The 22158-nt window shown below is 37.8% G+C and overlaps 1 long non-coding RNA gene across 1 annotated transcript; it reads right to left on the bottom strand.

The window, feature by feature from the left end:
* Positions 1-5349: 5349 nt before the first annotated feature.
* On the bottom strand, positions 5350-20427 carry LOC128642031 (uncharacterized). The gene is made up of 3 exons (XR_008399614.1): positions 20357-20427; positions 6907-7079; positions 5350-5377 (listed from the first exon to the last, which is right to left on the bottom strand). It is a non-coding gene; the product is annotated as an uncharacterized LOC128642031 (long non-coding RNA).
* Between the last annotated feature and the right edge of the window lie 1731 nt (positions 20428-22158).

The raw sequence follows: 22158 nt of genomic DNA, 5'->3' as shown, positions 1-22158 counted from the left end.
TGATAAAAAGATGATAAATTATTAAATGATTGGATCCTTGTTTACTAAATTTACAATATAAGATCAGTCACTTTGTTTCATTAGTTCATATACACTTTAATTTGCACAACACTTTCACATTGGCTGTTGGAGGATTTATGGGACAGACCTATTATCATGATCCCCCCCCCCCCACACATATTTATTCCAAAATGTGTTACTGAGTCTTTGATCTGTTACATTAGAGACATTTCTACTGAGTATGTGCAAGAGGGCACAGCACATATACGCATATACATCTGTGATTGCATAAGGCCTGTCATGTGATACAGAGGACAAGGAAATGAAATAAAACTTTGAAATTTCTCAGAAAAATACTGCTCCTTGTTTATAGTTCAAAGTAAGGGTCATTGCATTGTCTTTTTAGGACTTGTTAGTTGATTATGCAATTCTACTGTATTTAAAGGGACATGAAACCTTTACTTCTATTAACTAATTTACTTCATTCTCTTGGTATCCATTTTTGAAGATGCAATGCAATACTGAGAGCTAGCTGAATGTATTGAGTGAGCCAATAACATAAGGCATATACAGTATGTGCAGTGACCAGTCAGCAGCTGTTGATTCTATCTAGGTATCCTTTCAACAAAGGATATCAAAAGAACAAAACAACATAGATAATAAAGGTAAATTTGAAAGTTGTTTAAAATCACACGCTCTATCTAAATCAAGAAAGAAAATGTTGGGGTTTTCTTTTTCTTTTAATAGTTCTTTAATTAATTAGATGTTAACCTAGTATGGGTTGAATGAAGATCTATAGGAAACGGATTTCAGGAAACGTTGCTCCATAGAAAAAGCTACCACCCAGGTCATGTGTCCTATGTGGTAGGAAAAGGACATTACATTATTAATCGCTCTAATGGAGATTAGTACAGTAAGTCAGCTGGTCTTATTACTGAACAGGTATAGGAGCGGTGCAATAAATATTATACCTAGAAGCAAGACATGAGGCTTCTTAAACTGCAGACAGCCCTTACAGGATAAACTCAGGACTCCTCTGCCACACTTTGATGGAGTAGAATTTGTCACTGAATATAGTGACCAATATTGTGATACCCATAAAAGGATTTGTAAACATTTTCAGCTAATAGCGGGTCATGGTAAACTTGTCGTTTTGGTTCTAAAGGGTTAGAATGTTCTTATAAGGAAGGAGATCTGGTGAATTACTGGTAATATAGTTTCTCCTTCACAACTAAGATCTGATCAAGTGGACCAGAGCTCATGGGTGTAGTTTATAGGCATGTGCATATATAGTACAAATCCAACAAGGCATTTACAGCATAACATTTATTCACTGTAAAATACAGCTGGAATTAAGAACACTGATAAAACATTCAGATGTACCGTTTTGTTTTCTGATGGGCTCTTGGGTCTGGTGATATCAGGTGATGCAGGAGATCTCAGAGGAGCAGGTCTATTTTCTTGGATCCTCCTGGGCTGATCGTTGTTCCCATCAAGCCCATCTGGAAGTCTCTCTCTTCTCTGGTCTATACATTCTCTTCCGTTTGAAATAATATCTGAGTATGAGAAGAATTTAAAATACACTTATTACTTTAAAGGGACATTAAACCAGGGATAGGCACAGACAAAGGCTGTGGCGGACATTTTCCAAAGTACAGACCTTAGTAAAGGACACCAAGGTACATTTGAAATTAAAAACATTATTTTATAGTGCTTGGTGTTATTTATTATACTGATGCAGAAACCACTGATCCTATAACCAGCCCTCCTCTGGCTATACCCATGTGCCAGTGTCACTACTGTGTCATTATATAGTGCTGGGTGTTATTATACTGATGCAGATACCACTGATCCTATAACCAGCCCTTGTCTGGCTATACCCATGTGCCAGTGTGACTACTGTGTCATTATATAATGCTGGGTGTTATTATACTGATGCAGATACCACTGCACCTATAACCAGCCCTCCTCTGGCTATACCCACGTGCCAGTGTCACTACTGTGTCATTAGATAGTGCTGGGTGTTATTATACTGATGCAGATACCACTGATCCTATAACCAGCCTCCTCTATCTATACCCATGTGCCAGTGTCACTACTGTGTCATTATATAGTGCTGAGTGTTATTATACTGATGCAGATACCACTGACCCTATAACCAGCCCTCCTCTGGCTATACCCATGAGCCAGTGTCACTACTGTGTCATTATATAGTGCTGGGTGTTATTATACTGATGCAGAAACCACTGATTCTATAACCAGCCCTCCTCTGGCTATACCCATGTGCCAGTGTCACTACTGTGTCATTATATAGTGCTGGGTGTTATTATACTGATGCAGATACCACTGATCCTATAACCAGCCCTCCTCTGGCTATACCCATGTGCCAGTGTCACTACTGTGTCATTATATAGTGCTTGGTGTTATTATACTGATGCAGAAACCACTGATCCTATAACCAGCCCTCCTCTGGCTATACCCATGTGCCAGTGTCACTACTGTGTCATTATATAGTGCTTGGTGTTATTATACTGATGCAGATACCACTGATCCTATAACCAGCCCTCCTCTGGGTATACCCATGTGCCAGTGTCACTACTGTGTCATTATATAGTGCTTGGTGTTATTATACTGATGCAGATACCACTGATTCTATAACCAGCTCTCCTCTGGCTATACCCATGTGCCAGTGTCACTACTGTGTCATTATATAGTGCTGGGTGTTATTATACTGATGCAGATACCACTGATTCTATAACCAGCCTCCTCTGACTATACCCATGTGCCAGTGTCATTACTGTGTCTGTATAGAGCTGGGTGTTATTATACTGATGCAGATACCACTGATTCTATAACCAGCCCTCCTCTGACTATACCCATGTGCCAGTGTCACTACTGTGTCTGTATAGAGCTGGGTGTTATTATACTGATGCAGCTACCACTGATTCTATAACCAGCCCTCCTCTGACTATACCCATGTGCCAGTGTCACTACTGTGTCTGTATAGAGCTGGGTGTTATTATACTGATGCAGATACCACTGCTCCTATAACCAGCCCTCCTCTGGCTATACCCATGAGCCAGTGTCACTACTGTGTCATTATATAGTGCTGGGTATTATTATACTGATGCAGATACTACTGACCCTATAACCAGCCCTCCTCTGGCTATACCCATGAGCCAGTGTCACTACTGTGTCATTATATAGTGCTGGGTGTTATTATACTGATGCAGATACCACTGCACCTATAACCAGCCCTCCTCCTGCTATACCCATGAGCCAGTGTCACTACTGTGTCATTATATAGTGCTGAGTGTTATTATACTGATGCAGATACCACTGCACCTATAACCAGCCCTCCTCTGGCTAAACCCATGTGCCAGTGTCACTACTGTGTCATTATATAGTGCTGGGTGTTATTATACTGATGCAGATACCACTGATCCTATAACCATCCCTCCTCCTGGCTATACCCATGTGCCAGTGTCACTACTGTGTCTTTGTATAGTGCTGGGTGTTATTATACTGATGCAGATACCACTGATTCTATAACCATCCTCCTCTATACCCATGTGCCAGTGTCACTACTGTGTCATTATATAATGCTGGGTGTTATTATACTGATGCAGATACCACTGCACCTATAACCAGCCCTCCTCTGGCTATACCCATGTGCCAGTGTCACTACTGTGTCATTATATAGTGCTTGGTGTTATTATACTGATGCAGATACCACTGATCCTATAACCAGCCCTCCTCTGGCTATACCCATGTGCCAGTGTCACTACTGTGTCATTATATAGTGCTGAGTGTTATTATACTGATGCAGATACCACTGCACCTATAACCAGCCCTCCTCTGGCTATACCCATGTGCCAGTGTCACTACTGTGTCATTATATAGCACTGGGTGTTATACTGATGCAGATACCACTGACCCTATAACCAGCCCTCCTCTGGCTATACCCATGAGCCAGTGTCACTACTGTGTCATTATATAGCACTGGGTGTTATACTGATGCAGATACCACTAACCCTATAACCAGTCCTTGTCTGGCTATGCCCATGAGCCAGTGTCACTACTGTGTCTTTGTATAGAGCTGGGTGTTATTATACAGATGCAGATACACATCCAGTATTTCACTCAGGCTTTATTTATTCCATAACTTATCACCCAATATCACTTGCAGTCTCTTGACAAGCCACTAACTTTATTCACACATTTTGAATCAGAAAGAAAATATATACTAAGGTTGTGGCGGACACAGCAAGGGCTAGTCACAGACACCAGTGTACATGTACGGACACCTTGCCTATCCCTGCATTAAACACCTTTAGATGGTAATATAAAATGATAATCATATATATAAGATAAACTCTGCAATATACTTTCATTATTTATTTTGTTCCCTTTTCCCTGTAATTGCATTCCAATTGTAGCTTTCTCTTCCTGTGTGAAAATGGAAGTGCAGAACACTGTTATATGTCACACAGCACTGGCTGCACACTCTAGTGACCTTTTATAAGTTATATAACTGTCCCTAATTGGCCACAGCAGAGAAGGTAATCTAAGTTACATACATGGCAGCCCCCATTGTTTTATAGACACTAAAAACTTTACACTTATTTTGTCAGTATTTAAACAGCTAATGAATCTTTAAAAAAATACATCTACGTATTCTCAGACTAATCTTCTAGCTAGCATTTATTTTAGTGTTTAAATGTCCCTTTAAGTAGAAAATGAATCCTGTGTAGATCCTCTCCCTTGGTCAGCTGAGGACTCTCATGGTAACTAATCTGGCGAGATCTTATCTGTCTGTAGAAATAAAATCTGTGTATTGCAGTTTCTATGTAAAGAAAATAAAGGAATAAAACCGTCTTCATGAAGGAGATGTGCAAGTGAAAATGAGAACTTTATATAAAGCAAGTCTTGTATAGAAGGTCCACCATTCTCTTGGTCAGCTCCTTATCATGAGAGTATACTGCAGTAGGCTTAGTATGGTGCAACGTGTTATAAGCACTATGGCCAGGACTTATTATCCTTCATGTGCACTTGGTTCTCATAGAGTCAACTTGCCCATGTGCATCAGCTGCCGGAATTTCAAAGTGCACAAGCAATCACATGTGCAACTCTGCCTCCGGCTCTCGTACAAACTAGAGCAGTGCCTTGCCAGTCCTTTTGGATGAACAAGTTCAGATTGCCTGACGTCGGCAAACTCAGAGGGTATGACTGATGCTTAACATAAAGGGACAGTCCTAGTCAAAATTAAACTCATGATTCAGATAGGGCATGCAAATTTTAAACAACTTTCTAGTTTTTTACCTTGGGGATCCCTCCTATGTAGGTGGTTGTCTGGCTCCTGTCCTTTATTGTGATCCTGGTATATAGATATAGAGAGCAAACAGCGTAAAACATAACTGATTGGGAAATAATTTGTGATAAAAAGATGATAAATTATTAACTGATTGGATCCTTGTTTACTAAAATTACAATATAAGATCAGTCACTTTGTTTCATTAGTTCAATACACTTTAATTTGCACAGCACTTTCACATTGGCTGTTAAGGATTTATGGGACAGACCTATTATAATGAAAAATTCAAATTTATTCCCCCCCCCACACACACACACAAATATTTATCCCAAAATGGTGTTAGTGAGTCTCTGATCTGTTACAATGTGAGACAGAGTATGGTGCAAGAGGGCACAGCTCATATACATATATACATTTGTGATTGAATAAAGCCTGTCATGTGATACAGAGGACAAGGAAATTAAATAAAAACTTTTACATTTCTCAGAAAAATACTGTGCCTCATTTAAAGTTCAAAGTAAGGGTCATTGCATTGTCTTTTTTATGACTTGTTAGTTGATTATGCAATTCTACTGTATTTAAAGGTGATATGAAACCCACATTTTCCTTTAATTAATCAGATAGAGGATACCATTTAAAAAAACTTTCCAATTTACTTCTATTAACTAATTTGCTTATTCTCTTTGTATCCTTGTTTGAAGAAGAAAAACAATGCAATACTGAGAGCTAGCTGAATATATTGAGTGAGCCAATAACAAAAGGGCATATATGTGCAGCCACCAATCAGCAGCTGTTGAGTCTACCTAGGTATCCTTTCAAAAAGGATATCAAAAGAACAAAACAAAATAGATAAAGTAAATTGAAAGTTGTTTAAAATCACACACTCTATCTAAAACTTGAAAGAAATTCTGGGGTTTTGTGTTCCTTTAATAGTTCTTTATTTAATTAGGATGTTAACCTAGTATGGGTTGGACGGAGTTCCTAACAAATCGGTGGTCTATAGGAAACAGATTTCAGGAAACGTTGCGTCCATAGAAAAAGCTACCACCCAGGTCATGTGTCCTATGTGGGTAGGAAAAGGACATTACATTAGTAATCGCTCTAATGGAGATTAGTACAGTAGTCAGCTGGTCTTATTACTGAACAGGTATAGGAGCGGTGCAATAAATATTATACCTAGAAGCCAGACATGAGCTTCTTAAACTGCAGACAGCCCTTACAGGATAAACTCAGGACTCCTCTGCCACACTTTGATGAGTAGCATTTGTCACTGAAGTATATTGACCAATATTGTGATACCCATAAAAGGATTTATAAACATTTTCAGCTAATAGCGGGTCATGGTTAAAAACTTGTCGTTTTGGTTCTAAAGGGTTAGAATGTTCTTATAAGGAAGGAGATCTGGTGAATTACTGGGTAATATAGTTTCTCCTTCACAACTAAGATCTGATCAAGTGGACCAGAGCTCATGGGTGTAGTTTATTAGGCATGTGCATATATAGTACAAATCCAACAAGGCATTTACAGCATAACATTTATTCACTGTAAAATACAGCTGGAATTAAGAACACTGATAAAACATTCAGATGTACCGTTTTGTTTTCTGATGGGCTCTTGGGTCTGGTGATATCAGGTGATGCAGGCGATCTCAGAGGAGCAGGTCTATATTCTTGGACCCTCCTGGGCTGATCGTTGTTCCCATCAAGCCCATCTGGAAGTCTCTCTCTTCTCTGGTCTATACATTCTCTTCCGTTTGAAATAATATCTGTGTATGCGAAGAATTTAAAATACACTTATTACTTTAAAGGGACATTAAACACTTTGAGATGGTAATATAAAATGATAAATCATATATATAAGAAAAACTCTGCAATATGTCATTATTTATTTTGTCCCCTTTTCCTGTAATTGCATTCCAATTGTGAGCTTTCTCTTCCTGTTGGAAATGGAAGTACAGAACACTGTTATATTACACACAGCCATTGGCTGCACACTCTAGTGACCTATTTATAACTGTCCCTAATTGGCCACAGCAGAGAAGGTAGCCTAAGTTACAACATGGCAGCCCCCATTGTTTTATAGACACTAAAACTTTACACTTATTTTGTCAGTATTTAAATAGCTAATGAATCTTTAAAAAATAGATCTACGTGTTATTCTCAGACTAATCTTCTAGCTAGCATTTATTTAGTGTTTAATATCCCTTTAATTCATGGTTGCAGGCTAGAGTTATGTCAGACTACTAGAGCTGTATTCTACATCTGTAGGTTCCCACCACCTTCATCATCATATGATCACTTGTATTTAATCACTATGATTATGGTACTGCGCATAAAGAAAGCTTACAGATATCACTTACCTTGGGGATCCCTCCTATGTAGGTGGTTGTCTGGCTTCTGCCCTTTATTGTGATCCTGGAAATAGAATTAGAGAGCAAACAGCGTTAAATATACTGATTGGGAAATAATTTGTGATAAAAAGATGATAAATTATTAACTGATTTGATCCTTGTTTACTAAATTTACAATATAAGATCAGTCACTTTGTTTCATTAGTTCATATACACTTTAATTTGCACAGCACTTTCACATTGGCTGTTGGAGGATTTATGGGACAGACCTATTATAATGATCCCCCCCACACAAATATTTATTCCAAAATGTGTTACTGAGTCTTTGATCTGTTACATTAGAGACATTTCTACTGAGTATGTGCAAGAGGGCACAGCTCATATATGCATATACATCTGTGATTGCATAAGGCCTATCATGTGATACAGAGGACAAGGAAATGAAATAAAACTTTGAAATTTCTCAGAAAAATACTGCTCCTCGTTTATAGTTCAAAGTAAGGGTCATTGCATTGTCTTTTTAGGACTTGTTAGTTGATTATGCAATTCTACTGTATTTAAAGGGACATGAAACCTTAACTTATATTAACTAATTTGCTTCATTCTCTTGGTATCCATTTTTGAAGATGCAATGCAATACTGAGAGCTAGCTGAATGTATTGAGTGAGCCAATAATATAAGGCATATACAGTATGTGCAGCAACCAGTCAGCAGCTGTTGATTCTATCTAGGTATCCATTCAACAAAGGATATCAAAAGAACAAAACAACATAGATAATAAAGGTACATTTGAAAGTTGTTTAAAATCACACGCTCTATCTAAATCAAGAAAGAAAATGTTGGGGTTTTCTTTTTCTTTTAATAGTTCTTTAATTAATTAGATGTTAACCTAGTATGGGTTGAATGAAGATCCTAACAAATTGGTGGTTGGGGTTTTCTTTTTCTTTTAATAGTTCTTTAATTAATTAGATGTTAACCTAGTATGGGTTGAATGAAGATCCTAACAAATTGGTGGTCTATAGGAAACAGATTTCAGAAAACGTGTTGCTCAATAGAAAAAGCTACCACCCAGGTTATGTGTCCTATGTGGTAGGAAAACATAATTTATGTAAGAAACAGCTGCCTGAAGTACTTTTCTACCAAAAACTGCTTCTGAAGAAAGAAAAAACATCTAATTGGTAGAATTTAGTAAAAAATATGCAAAGTAAGACCAAGTTGCTGCTTTGCAAATCTGATCAACAGAAGCTTCATTCTTAAAAGCCCAGGAAGTAGAAACTGACCTAGTAGAATGAGCTTGTAATCCTTTGAGGCGGGATTTACCCGACTCCACATAAGCAATGATGAATCAAAAGTTTTAACCAAGACGCCAAAGAATGGCAGAAGCCGTCTGACCTTTCCTAAAACCAGAAAAGATAACAAATAGACTAGAAGTCTTTCTGAAATCTTAATAGCTTCAACATAATATTTCAAAACTCTGACCACATCCAAAGAATGTAAGGATCTTTCCAAAGAATTCTTAGGATTTAGGACACAAGGAAAGGAACAATAATTCCTTTATTAATGTTGTTAGAATTCACAACTTGAGGTAAAAAATTTAAATAAAGACAGCAAAACCACCTTATCCTGATGAAAAATCAGAAAAGGAGACTCACAAGATAGAGCAGATAATTCAAAAACTCTTCTAGCAGAAGAGATGCGCCAAAAGTTGGCCATGAAAGTAATTCAATGTCCAAAGAATGCATATGCTCAAACGGAAGAGCCTGTTAAGCCCTCAGAACCAAATTAAGACTCCAAGGAGGAGAAATTGGCTTAATGACAGGCTTGATCGAACCAAAGCCTAGACAAAACAATAAATATCAGAAAGATTAGCAATTTTCTCTGTGAAACAGCACAGAAAGAGCAGAGATTTGTCCTTTCAAGGAACTTGCAGACAAAACCTTATGAAAAAACTAATAAAATCCTAGGAATTCTAAAAGAATGCCAAGAGAAATTATGGAGAAGAGCATCAGTAAGATGTAAGTCTTCAAAACTCGATAATAAATCTTTCTAGACACAGATTTACGAAACCTGCAACATAGTATTAATCACTGAGTCAGAGAAACTCTATGACTAAGCACTAAGCGTTTTAATTTCCATACATCAAATTTAATAATTTGATTTCCTGACGGAAAAAAAGAACTCTTAAGATATAAGGTCTGCCTAAATGGAAGTGACCAAGGTTGGCAACTGGACATCCGAACAAGAACCATATACCAAAACCTGAGCGGCCATGCTGGAGCCACCAGCAGCACAAACGATTGCTCCATGATGATTTTGAAAAATCACTCTTAAAAAGAGAACCAGAAGGAGCAAAAAATATAGGCAGATTGATAACTCCAAGGAAGTGTCAATGCATACACTGTTTCCGCCTGAGGATCCCCGGACCTGAATAGGTACCTGGGAAGTTTTCTTGTTTAGATGAGAATTGCCATCAGAACTATTACTGGAAACCCTCACATCAGAGCAATTTGAAAAAACACATCTGGGTAAAGAGACATTCTCCCGATGTAAAGCTTGATTGACAGAGATAATCCGCTTCCCCAATTGTCTAAACCTGGGATATGGACCACAGAAATTAGACAGGAGCTGGATTTAGCCCAAGCAAGTATCCGAGATACTTCTTTCACAGCCTAAGGACTGAGAGTCCCACCCTGATGATTGACATACTCCACAGTTGTGACATTGTCTGTCTGAAAACAATAATGTCTCTCTCTTCAAAAAGAAGCCAAAACTGACGAACTCTGAGAATGCACGAGTTCCAAAATATTGAATGGTAATCTCGCCTCCTAGATTTCCAAACCCCTTGTGCTGACAGAGATCCCCAGACAGCCTCCCAACCTAAAAGACTCGCATCTGTAGTGATCAAGGTCCAGGTTGGATGAATCGAAGAGACCATAGAACTATATGATGTGAACTAACCACCAAGTCAAGATAGTGAACATTGGAATTCAAAGATATTAAAAATAATATCCTAGAATCCCTGCACCATTAATTCAGCATAAAAAGCTGGAAAGGTTTCATATGAAAATGAGCAAAGGGAATTGAATCCATGCTGCAGCCATGAGACCTAAAACTTCCATGCATATAGCTACTGAAGGAAATAATAGAGACTGAAGGTTCCGACAAACTGAACCCAATATAATTGTCTACTGTCTGTTAGAGACAAAGACATTGACACAATTCTATCTGGAAACCTAAAAAAGGTGACCCTTGTCTGAGCAAACCAAGGATCTTTTGATAAAAAGATCCTCCAACGATGTCTTAGAAGAAACAACAAAAGTTGAATCGTATGAGATTCTGCAGAACGAAATAGACTGAGCCAGTACCAAGAGATCGTCCAAATAAGGAAACACTGAGAACCTTGAAAAGATACTCAGAGCTGTCGCTAGACCAGAAAGAAAAGCAAACAAAATTGGTAATGCTTGTCAAAAAAAGAGAATCTCAGAAAATGAAATAATCTGAATGAAAACAGAAGATATGCATCTATTGTATCTATTGGTAAACAATAATGCCCTTACTGACCAAAAAGGCAGAATTAGACCATATAAACACCATTCTGAAAGAAGGAACTCTTATATGACAATCAAAAAGATTTTCTATCTTTGGAACAATGAATAGTTTTGAACAAAAAACCCCAAACCCTGTTTCTGAAATGGAACTGGTATGAATACCCCAGATAACTCCAGGTCTGAGCAGCGCCTTAAGACCCCAACGGGTAACCAGCCGCGTCTCGCAAGTACCCACACATACAGGTCTGAAACTACTTCAGAAAAGTGTGAGCCTTTACTTGGAATAGCTGGAATATGCTAGAGAAGAAAAAAACTTCTCACGGGCGGTTTTACTCTGAATCCTATTCAGTACCCCAATCTAAGAAGTTTGGACCGAATTGAACCAAACAAATTTAAAAAAGTCAAAACCTGCCCCTTACCAGCTAAGCTGGAATAAAAAAAAACGCACCTACATGCAAATTTGGGGGGCTGACTTTGATCTTTTAAATAGCTTAAATTCATTCCATGTTGAAGAAAGCTTCCAACTATAAACATGTTACTTGGGGAAGAATAGGATTCCGTTCCTTATTAAGAACAAACTAATATAAGCTTAGATTTACTCTTAGAACTCAATCTTGAAGCAACAAAAAACTACCTTCCCCAGAGTAACAGTTGGAAAAAATTGAATCCAATTGTGAACCAAATAATTGATTACCTTGGAAAAAAAGAAATATGAATTTTAGAAATCAAATTAGCATTCCAAGATTAAGTCACAAAGTTCTTCTAGCTAAAAATAGCTAAAGACATAGATTAAACCTCAATTGTGAAAATATAAAAAAAATGACGACACAAATGAAATTATTAGCATGTTGAACAACTTAACAATGCTAAAACAAATCATAATCCGATACTTGTTGCACTAAAGTATCCAACCAGAAAGTTGAAGCATTTGCAACATCAGCCAAATAAATTGCAGGCCTAAGAAAAGGACCTGAAATAAAATAATTTTCCTTTAATAAGATACAAGTTTCCCATCTGAAGGAAAAAAATAAATACTATTTTCTATAGGAATAGTAGTATGTTAAACAAGAGTAGAGCTAGCCCCATTAACTTTCGGGATCTTCCTCAAAACTTTAAACTAACTGCCGGCAAAGGATACAATTTAAAAACCTTGAAGAAGTAATAAAATAAGTCCCAGGCCTATTCCATTCCCTAGTATCATGAACTGGGAAAAAACCTCTGAAGAAACCACAAGAGGTTAATGAGCAGAATTTAAATGTTAGCTAGTCTTAAATCAAAAGAACTAGACTCCTCAATATCCAATATAATCAACACCTTTTCAACAACTAATGTACTCTATTTAAAAATAAAAAAGTAGATTTGTTAGTGTCAAATATCTGATGAAGTATATTCTAAATGAGAAAAAACATCATCAGAGAAGGATAATTCAGTATGTTGTCGGTCATTTAAAAATTCATCAACTAAATGAGAAGTTTAAAAAAAGACCTATAAATTTTATTAGAAGGCGGGATGTCAGACAAAGCCTTTAGGATAGAATCAGAAAAACATTCTCATAGATTCCTAGGTATATCTTGTACATTAGATGTAAAAAGAATAGCAATAGATAATGCATAAATACTAATGGCCTCTGCATGTAAAAGTTTATCATGATAACTTATTACAAACCATAGCTAAAGATAAAATTCATAACATTAAAATAAATTAACTTAGCTTTGGTAGGACTGATATCGGTCATCAGGAATCCAACAGTATTTTCTGATACAGGAACAGTTTTTGGAATATCTTGCAATATGTAATAGAAAAAACAACATATAAAGCAAAATTATCAAATTCCTTAAATGAAAGTTTCAGGAATGGGAAAAAATGCAAACAGAACAAGCCTCTAGAAACCAGAAGCAACTAAAAAGTGAGACTTAAATAATGTAAAAAAAACTGGCGCCAAGTATGACGCCCACATATTTTTGGCGCCAAAAACGTCTATAATAAACACGTAAGTCAAAAATGACGCAACTACGTGAAAACTTCTGGCGTCAACTACGTCATTGACGTCAAACGTCAATCTCGCAGCAAAAAAGTCTCGCGCCAAAAATGACGCAATAAATTCAAGCATTTTTTGCACCCGCGAGCCTAACAGTCCGCAATTTAAAGGAAAAAAGTCAATTGAAAATTTTAGGTAAGAAAAATATTTAATTCATATGCATTTTCCCTAAAAATGAAACTGGCAGTCTGAAAGAAGGAAAATAAACTGATTGACCTGAATCATGGCAAATATAAGTATAAAACATATATTTAGAACTTTACATATAAAGTGCCAAACCATAGCTGAGAGTGTCATAAATAAAAAGACTAACTTACCCAAAGACACTCATCTACATAAAGTAGATAGCCAAACCAGTACTGAAACGAGAATCAGTAGAGGTAATGGTATATAAGAGTATATCGTCGATCTGAAAAGGGAGATAGGAGAAGAAATCTCTACGACCGATAACAGAGAACCTATGAAATAGATCCCCTAGAGGAAGACCATGGTATTCAAATAGGCAATACTCTCTTCACATCCCTCTGACATTCACTGCACTCTGAGAGGAAAACCGGGCTTCAGCCTGCTGCGAAGCGCATATCAACGTAGAAATCTAGCACAAACTTACTTCACCACCTCCATGGGAGGCAAAGTTTGTAAAACTGAATTGTGGGTGTGGTGAGGGGTGTATTTATAGGCATTTTGAGGTTTGGGAAACTTTGCCCCTCCTGGTAGGAATGTATATCCCATACGTCACTAGCTCATGGACTCTTGCCAATTACATGAAAGAAAAGGACATTACATTAGTAATCGCTCTAATGGAGATTAGTACAGTAAGTCAGCTGGTCTTATTACTGAACAGGTATAGGAGCGGTGCAATAAATATTATACCTAGAAGCAAGACATGAGGCTTCTTAAACTGCAGACAGCCCTTACAGGATAAACTCAGGACTCCTCTGCCACACTTTGATGGAGTAGCATTTGTCACTGAATATATTGACCAATATTGTGATACCCATAAAAGGATTTGTAAACATTTTCAGCTAATAGCGGGTCATGGTAAACTTGTCGTTTTGGTTCTAAAGGGTTAGAATGTTCTTATAAGGAAGGAGATCTGGTGAATTACTGGTAATATAGTTTCTCCTTCACAACTAAGATCTGATCAAGTGGACCAGAGTTCATGGGTGTAGTTTATAGGCATGTGCATATATAGTACAAATCCAACAAGGCATTTACAGCATAATATTTATTCACTGTAAAATACAGCTGGAATTAAGAACACTGATAAAAACATTCAGATGTACCGTTTTGTTTTCTAATGGGCTCTTGGGTCTGGTGATATCAGGTGATGCAGGAGATCTCAGAGGAGCAGGTCTATATTCTTGGACCCTCCTGGGCTGATCGTTGTTCCCATCAAGCCCATCTGGAAGTCTCTCTCTTCTCTGGTCTATACATTCTCTTTCTTTTGAAATAATATCTGTGTATGAGAATAATTTAAAATACACTTATTACTTTAAAGGGACATTAAACACCTTTAGATGGTAATATAAAATGATAAATCCTATATATAAGAAAAACTCTGCAATATACTTTCATTATTTATTTTGTTCCCTTTTCCACTATGGCCAGGACTTATTATCCTTCATGCGCACTTGGTTCTCATAGAGTCAACTTGCCCGTGTGCATCAGCTGCCGGAATTTCAAAGTGCACAAGCAATCACTTGTGCAACTCCGCCTCCGGCTCTTCGTACAAACAAGAGCAGTGCTTGCCAGTCATTTTGGATGAACAAGTTCAGATTGCCTGACGTCGGAAAAATCAGAGGGTACGACTGATGCTTAACATAAAGGGACACGTCTAGTCAAAATTAAACTCATGATTCAGATTAGGGCATGCAATTTTAAACAACTTTCTAGTTTTTACCTTGGGGATCCCTCCTATGTAGGTGGTTGTTCTGGCTCCTGTCCTTTATTGTGATCCTGGAAAATAGAATCAGAGAGCAAACAGTGTAAAATATACTGATTGGGAAATAATTATGATAAAAAGGTGATAAATTATTAACTGATTTGATCTTGTTTACTAAAATTTACAATATAAGATCAGTCACTTTGTTTCATTAGTTCATATACACTTTTACTTGCACAACACCTTCACATTGGCTGTTGAAGGATTTATGGGACAGACCTATTATAATGATCCCCCCTCCCCCCCACACACACACACACACAAATATTTATCCCAAAATGTGTTAGTTAGTCTCTGATCTGTTACAATGTGAGAAAGGGAATGTGCAAGAGGGCACAGCTCATATACGTATATACATTTGTGATTGGATAAAGCCTGTCATGTGATACAGAGGACAAGGAAATTAAATAAAACCTTTATATTATACCTAGAAGCAAGACATGAGGCTTCTTAAACTGCAGACTGCCCTTACAGGATAAACTCAGGATCTACCTCTGCCACACCTTTGATGGAGTAGCATTTGTCACTGAATATATTGACCAATATTGTGATACCATAAAAGGATTTGTAAACATTTTCAGCTAATAGCGGGTCATGGTAAACCTTGTCGTTTTGGTTCTAAAGGGTTAGAATGTTTCTTATAAGGAAGGAGATCTGGTGAATTACTGGTAATATAGTTTCTCCTTCACAACTAAGATCTGATCAAGTGGACAAGAGCTCATGGGTGTAGTATTAGGCATGTGCATATATACGTACAAATCCAACACGGCATTTACAGGGATAACTATTTATTCACTGTAAATACAGCTGGAATTAAGAACACTGATAAAAACAATTCAGATGTACCGTTTTTGTTTTCTGATGGGCTCTTGGGTCTGGTGATATCAGGTGACGCAGGAGATCTCAGAGGAGCAGGTCTATTTTCTTGGACCCTCCTGGCTGATCGATGTTCCCATCAAGCCCATCTGGAAAGTCTCTCTCTTCTCTGGTCTATACATTCTCTTCCGTTTGAATTAATATCTGTGTATGCGAAGAATTTAAATACACTTATTACTTTAAAGGGACATTAAACACTTTGAGATGGTAATATAAAATGATAAATCATATATATAAGAAAAACTCTGCAATATAATGTCATTATTTATTTTGTCCCCTTTTCTGTAATTGCATTCCAATTGTGAGGCTTTTCTCCTCCTGTTGGAAATGGAAGTGCAGAAACTGTTATATGTCACACAGCCATTGGCTGCACACTCTAGTGACCTATTTATTACTGTCCCCTATTGGCCACAGCAGAGAAGGTAACCTAAGTTACAACATGGCAGCTTCCATTGTTTTATAGGCAATAACATTTAACACTTATTTTGTCAGTATTTCAACAGCTAATGCATCTTTATACATTAAATACATCTACGTGTTATTCTCAGATTAATCTTTTCTTTGAATGCATCATTCTATCTAGCATTTAGTTAGTGTCTAATGGTCCTTTAAGTAGAAAATGAATCCTGTGTAGATCTTCTCCCTTGGTCAGCTATGGACTCTCATGTAACAATCTGGTTGAGATCTTATCTGTCTGTAGAAATATCGTCTGTGTATTGAAGAAATGAAACAGCAGTTTCTATGTAAAGAAAATAAAGGAATAAAAAATCTTTATAAAGGAGATGTGCAAGTGAAAATGAAACTTTATATAAAGCAAAGTCTTGTATAGAAGGTCCACCATTCTCTTGGTCAGCTCCTTATCATGAGAGTATACTGCAGTTGGCTTAGTATGGTACATGTGTTATAATCACTATGGCCAGTACTTATTATCCTTCATGTGCACTTGGTTCTCATAGAGTCAACTTGCCCGTGTGCATCAGCTGCCGGAATTTCAAAGTGCACAAGCAATCACTCGTGCAACTCCACCTCCAGCTCTCGTACAACCAATGGCTGTGCTTGGCAGTCATTTTGGATAAACAAGTTTAGATTGCCTGACGGAGGCAAACTCAGAGGGCACAACTGATGCTTAACATAAAAGGGACAGCCTAGTCAAAATTAAACTCATGATTCAGATAGGGCAAGCAATTTTAAACAACTTTCCAGTTTACTTTTATCATCAATTTTGCTTTGTTCTCTTGGTATTCTTTGTTGAAAGCTAAACCTAGGTAGGCTCACATGCTAATTTCTAAGCCCTTGAAGGCCTTATCTCAGTGCATTTTGACAGTTTTCACAGCTAGACAGTGCTAGTGCATATGTGCCATATAGATAACATAATTGTGCTCAGTCCCATTGAGTTACTTATGAGTCAGTACTGATTGGTTAAAATGCAAGGCTGTCAAAAGAACTAAGATAAGGGGGAATTCTGCACGAGCCTTAGGAACAAGTAATCCAGAGGTAAAAAGTATATTAATATAACTGAGATAAGGAGCAGATCTGCAGAGGGTTAGATACAAGGTAATCCCAGAGGTAAAAAGTATATTAATATAACTGAGATAAGGAGCAGTCTGCAGCGGCTTAGATACAAGGTAATCACAGAGGTAAAAAGTATATTAATATAACTGAGATAAGGGGCAGTCTGCAGTGGATTAGTTACAAGGTAATTCAGAGGTAAAAAGTATATTAATATAACTGAGATAAGGGGCAGTCTGCAGAGGCTTAGATACAAGGTAATCACAGAGGTAAAAAGTATATTAATATAACTGAGATAAGGAGCAGTCTGCAGAGGCTTAGATACACGGTAATCACAGAGGTAAAAAGTATATTAATATCACTGAGATAAGGAGCAGTCTGCAGAGGCTTAGATACAAGGTAATCACAGATGTAAAAAGTATATTAATATAACTGAGATAAGGGGGCAGTCCTGCAGAGGCTTAGATACGAGGTAATCACAGAGTAAAAAGTATATCTTAATATAACTGAGATAAGGAGCAGTCTGCAGAGGCGTAGATACAAGGTAATCACAGAGGTAAAAAGTATATTAATATAACTGAGATAAGGGGGGCAGTCTGCAGAGGCTTAGATACAGAGATAATCACAGAGGTAAAAAGTATATTAATATAACTGAGATAAGGAGCAGTCTGCAGAGGCTTAGATACAAGGTAATCACAGAGGTAAAAAGTATATTCATATAACTGAGATAAGGAGCAGTCTGCAGAGGCTTAGATACAAGGTAATCACAGAGGTAAAAAGTATATTAATATAACTGAGATAAGGAGCAGTCTGCAGAGGCTTAGATACAAGGTAATCACAGAGGTAAAAAGTATATTAATATAACTGAGATAAGGAGCAGTCTGCAGAGGCTTAGATACAAGGTAATCACAGAGGTAAAAAGTATATTAATATAACTGAGATATGGGGCAGTCTGCAGAGGCTTAGATACAAGGTAATCACAGAGGTAAAAAGTATATTAATATAACTGAGATAAGGAGCAGTCTGCAGAGGCTTAGATACAAGGTAATCACAGAGGTAAAATGTATATTAATATAACTGAGATAAGGGGCAGTCTACAGAGGCTTAGATACAAGGTAATCACAGAGGTAAAAAGTATATTAATATAACTGAGATAAGGAGCAGTCCTGCAGAGACATAGATACAAGGTAATCACAGAGGTAAAAAGTATATTAATATAACTGAGATAAGGGGCAGTCTGCAGAGGATTAGATACAAGGTAATCACAGAGGTAAAAAGTATATTAATATAACTAAGATAAGGAGCAGTCTGCAGAGGCTTAGATACAAGGTAATCACAGAGGTAAAAAGTATATTAATATACTGAGATAAGGAGCAGTCTGCAGAGGCTTAGATACAGGGATAATCACAGAGGTAAAACGTATATTAATATAACTGAGATAAGGGGCAGTCTGCAGAGGCTTAGATACAAGGTAATCACAGAGGTAAAAAGTATATTAATATAACTGAGATAAGGAGCAGTCTGCAGAGGCTTAGATACAGGGATAATCACAGAGGTAAAACGTATATTAATATAACTGAGATAAGGGGGCAGTCTGCAGTGGCTTAGATACAAGGTAATCACAGAGGTAAAAAGTATATTAATATAACTGAGATAAGGGGCAGTCTACAGAGGCTTAGATACAAGGTAATCACAGAAGTAAAAAGTATATTAAATATAACCGTGTTGGTTGTGCAAAACTGGGGAATGGGTAATAAAGGGATTATCTTTCTTTATAAACAATAAAAATGTTGGTGTAGACTGTCCTTTAAGTCTTCACAGACACAATACACATCACTGCCAACTGAGCTTAAATACTAGTGCACGAGCCCCTGACAGCATATGTGCGTATGCCACTGAAAAACAGTAATAGCTTTTACTAGAAGCATTTTTGCTAATGGAAGTGTATTGTAAACATGCGTCTATTTATAATGTAAATGCCACCTATGCACATTTCATTTTTTACCTTTTTTCATGATTCAAACAGAGCATATTTTTAAACAACTTTCCCAATTCATTTCTAATATCATTCTCACGATATACTTTACTAAGGAGCAGCAATGCACTACTGGGAGCTAGCTGAGCACATTGGTAAATCAATGACCAGAGGCATATATGTGCAAGCAATTATTTAGCAGTTAACTCCCAGCTCCTGAGCCTACCTGGGTATGCTTTTCAACAAAGGATACCATGAGAACTAAGCAAATTAGATTATAGAAGCAAATTGGAATGTTATATAAAATTGTATGTTCTATGGGAATCATGAAATAAAAATTTGGGGTTTCATGTTCCTTTAATGGAACTTTCCGTTTTGTTTTTCTTTCTGTGGATTTTGCACATATTGCACAGTTATCCGGGGAATTATAGTGAGTGTACCCTTCACACTGTGATTTGTTATTGCAAAGCACAGGTTACAACCTTTGTATCACATTTATGGCCAACATTCTGTTTATTTAATGGACTGAGAGATGTCTGTGGCTTTGACCACCAGGTTGCTGCACATAGTTCAGCTGTGTGAGAAGATTAAATTATACCCCGAGCTTCAGGTTTGGATTAAAACCTTTGTTGCCAAAGACAGAGGCAACTTATTCCTTCTCAATACACTGCTGTCCTTTTTAGCTATTAGATATTAATATCACTTTATACAACCTGTTTAGGGCAACCTAACATGATTCTTTTATGTTAATTCAAATCATTTCAAACCTTTTTGATAGTTAAAAAAAGAAAAGAAACATACCGTTAGGTTGAATCTGCTTATAAGGGTTAACACGCCGAAAACTGTTTTACTTTTCCAGGCGCCCAACATCTGCAACATAAATATAACAAGATTTAGGATGGTGGAACCGCTGCTCTAATTAAACATGCTTCTGCTTACAAATAGGGTTGCCAGCTGTACAGTATTCCCCCCGCACAGCTCAATATTTAGCAGGCTGTACAGTACATTTGTCACAAAAATACTGGACACTTCTTTTTAAAGTTGCAAAATATTAGCTAAATGTAAAATGCCTCCTATGAGGCCTATTTAACAAAGGTCTTGCGGACCTGATCCGACAGTGCGGGATCAGGTCCGCAAGACCTCACTGAATGCGGAGAGCAATACGCTCTCCGTATTCAGCATTGCACCAGCAGTTCACAAGAGCTGCTGGGTGCAACGCCGCCCCCTGCAGACTCACGGCCAATGGGCCACCAGCAGGGGGTGTCAATCAACCCGATCGCACTCCGATTGGGTTGATTTCTGGCGATTTCTGTCCACCTGCTCAGAGCAGGCAGACAGGGTTTTGGAGCAGCGGTCTTTGTGACTTCAGACTCAGACTTCAGACTCGCCAGAAACACGTGCCCTCAAGCTCCATTCGGAGCTTGATAGATAGGGCCCCTATGACTCAATGTATTACAAATATGAAGCAGAAGGAAGTGAGGGGGGTTAATCACTACTGTTTGCATGTTACTGGCATCCAAGGGGTAAAATGACTACCCAGTTGTCATTGTGTGTCCCTTGTGAGACCCTCACCTTACAATGTGACTGATCTCCTACAGATTGTACTGTATTTTTGTGGGGGACAACTGACAACCCTATTACAAATTGGGATCACAGAATGAGATAACTGATAGGCAGCTAGTTATGTGAGTAACCAAGGATGAGAATAGGTCTGGTGCACAGATGTAGAGTTGGGTGTCATTGGCATACAAGCAATACTGGAACTTGCTTTATTAAGGAACCTAACAATGAGGTGTAGGTTGAGAAGAGAAGTGGACCTGGCAACCTTATAGTTTCAAAAATGAGAGGAAAGGGAACAGAGGAGGCATCAGAGAATAATTTACATCAGCTAATAGGAAGACAACCACAAGGAGTTACCAAAGGATGGAAGGGTCTAGAGCAGGACAGGTTAGTCAACAGCACCATAGGCTGCAGATAGATAAAGAAGCATGAGCAGGACAGGTTAGTCAACAACACCATAGGCTGCAGATAGATAAAGAAGCATGAGCAGGACAGGTTAGTCAACAACACCATAGGGCTGCAGATAGATAAAGAAGCGATGAGCAGGATAGTTTAGTCAACAACACCATAAGCTGCAGATAGCTAAAGAAGCATGAGCAGGACAGGTTAGTCAACAACACCATAGGCTGCAGATAGATAAATAAGCATGAGCAGGACAGGTTAGTCAACAACACCATAGGCAGCAGATAGCTAAAGAAGCATGAGCAGGACAGGTTAGTCAACAACACCATAGGCAGCAGATAGATAAAAAAGCATGAGCAGGGACAGTTTAGTCCAGCAACACCATAGGCCTGCAGATAGATTAAGAAGCATGAGCAGGACAGGTTAGTCAACAACAACATAGGTTGCAGATAGATAAAGAAGCATGAGCAGGACAGGTTAGTCAACAACACCATAGGCTGCAGATAGATAAAGAAGCATGAGCAGGACAGGTTAGTCAACAACACCATAGGCTGCAGATAGATAAAGAAGCATGAGCAGGACAGGTTAGTCAACAGCACCATAGGCTGCAGATATCTAAAGAAGCATGAGCAGGACAGGTT

Source organism: Bombina bombina, chromosome 11 (assembly GCF_027579735.1).
Source record: "Bombina bombina isolate aBomBom1 chromosome 11, aBomBom1.pri, whole genome shotgun sequence".
Lineage (NCBI taxonomy): Eukaryota > Metazoa > Chordata > Amphibia > Anura > Bombinatoridae > Bombina > Bombina bombina.
The sequence above is the reverse complement of the archived record's forward strand: the minus strand, read 5'-3'. Positions and strand labels throughout refer to the sequence as shown.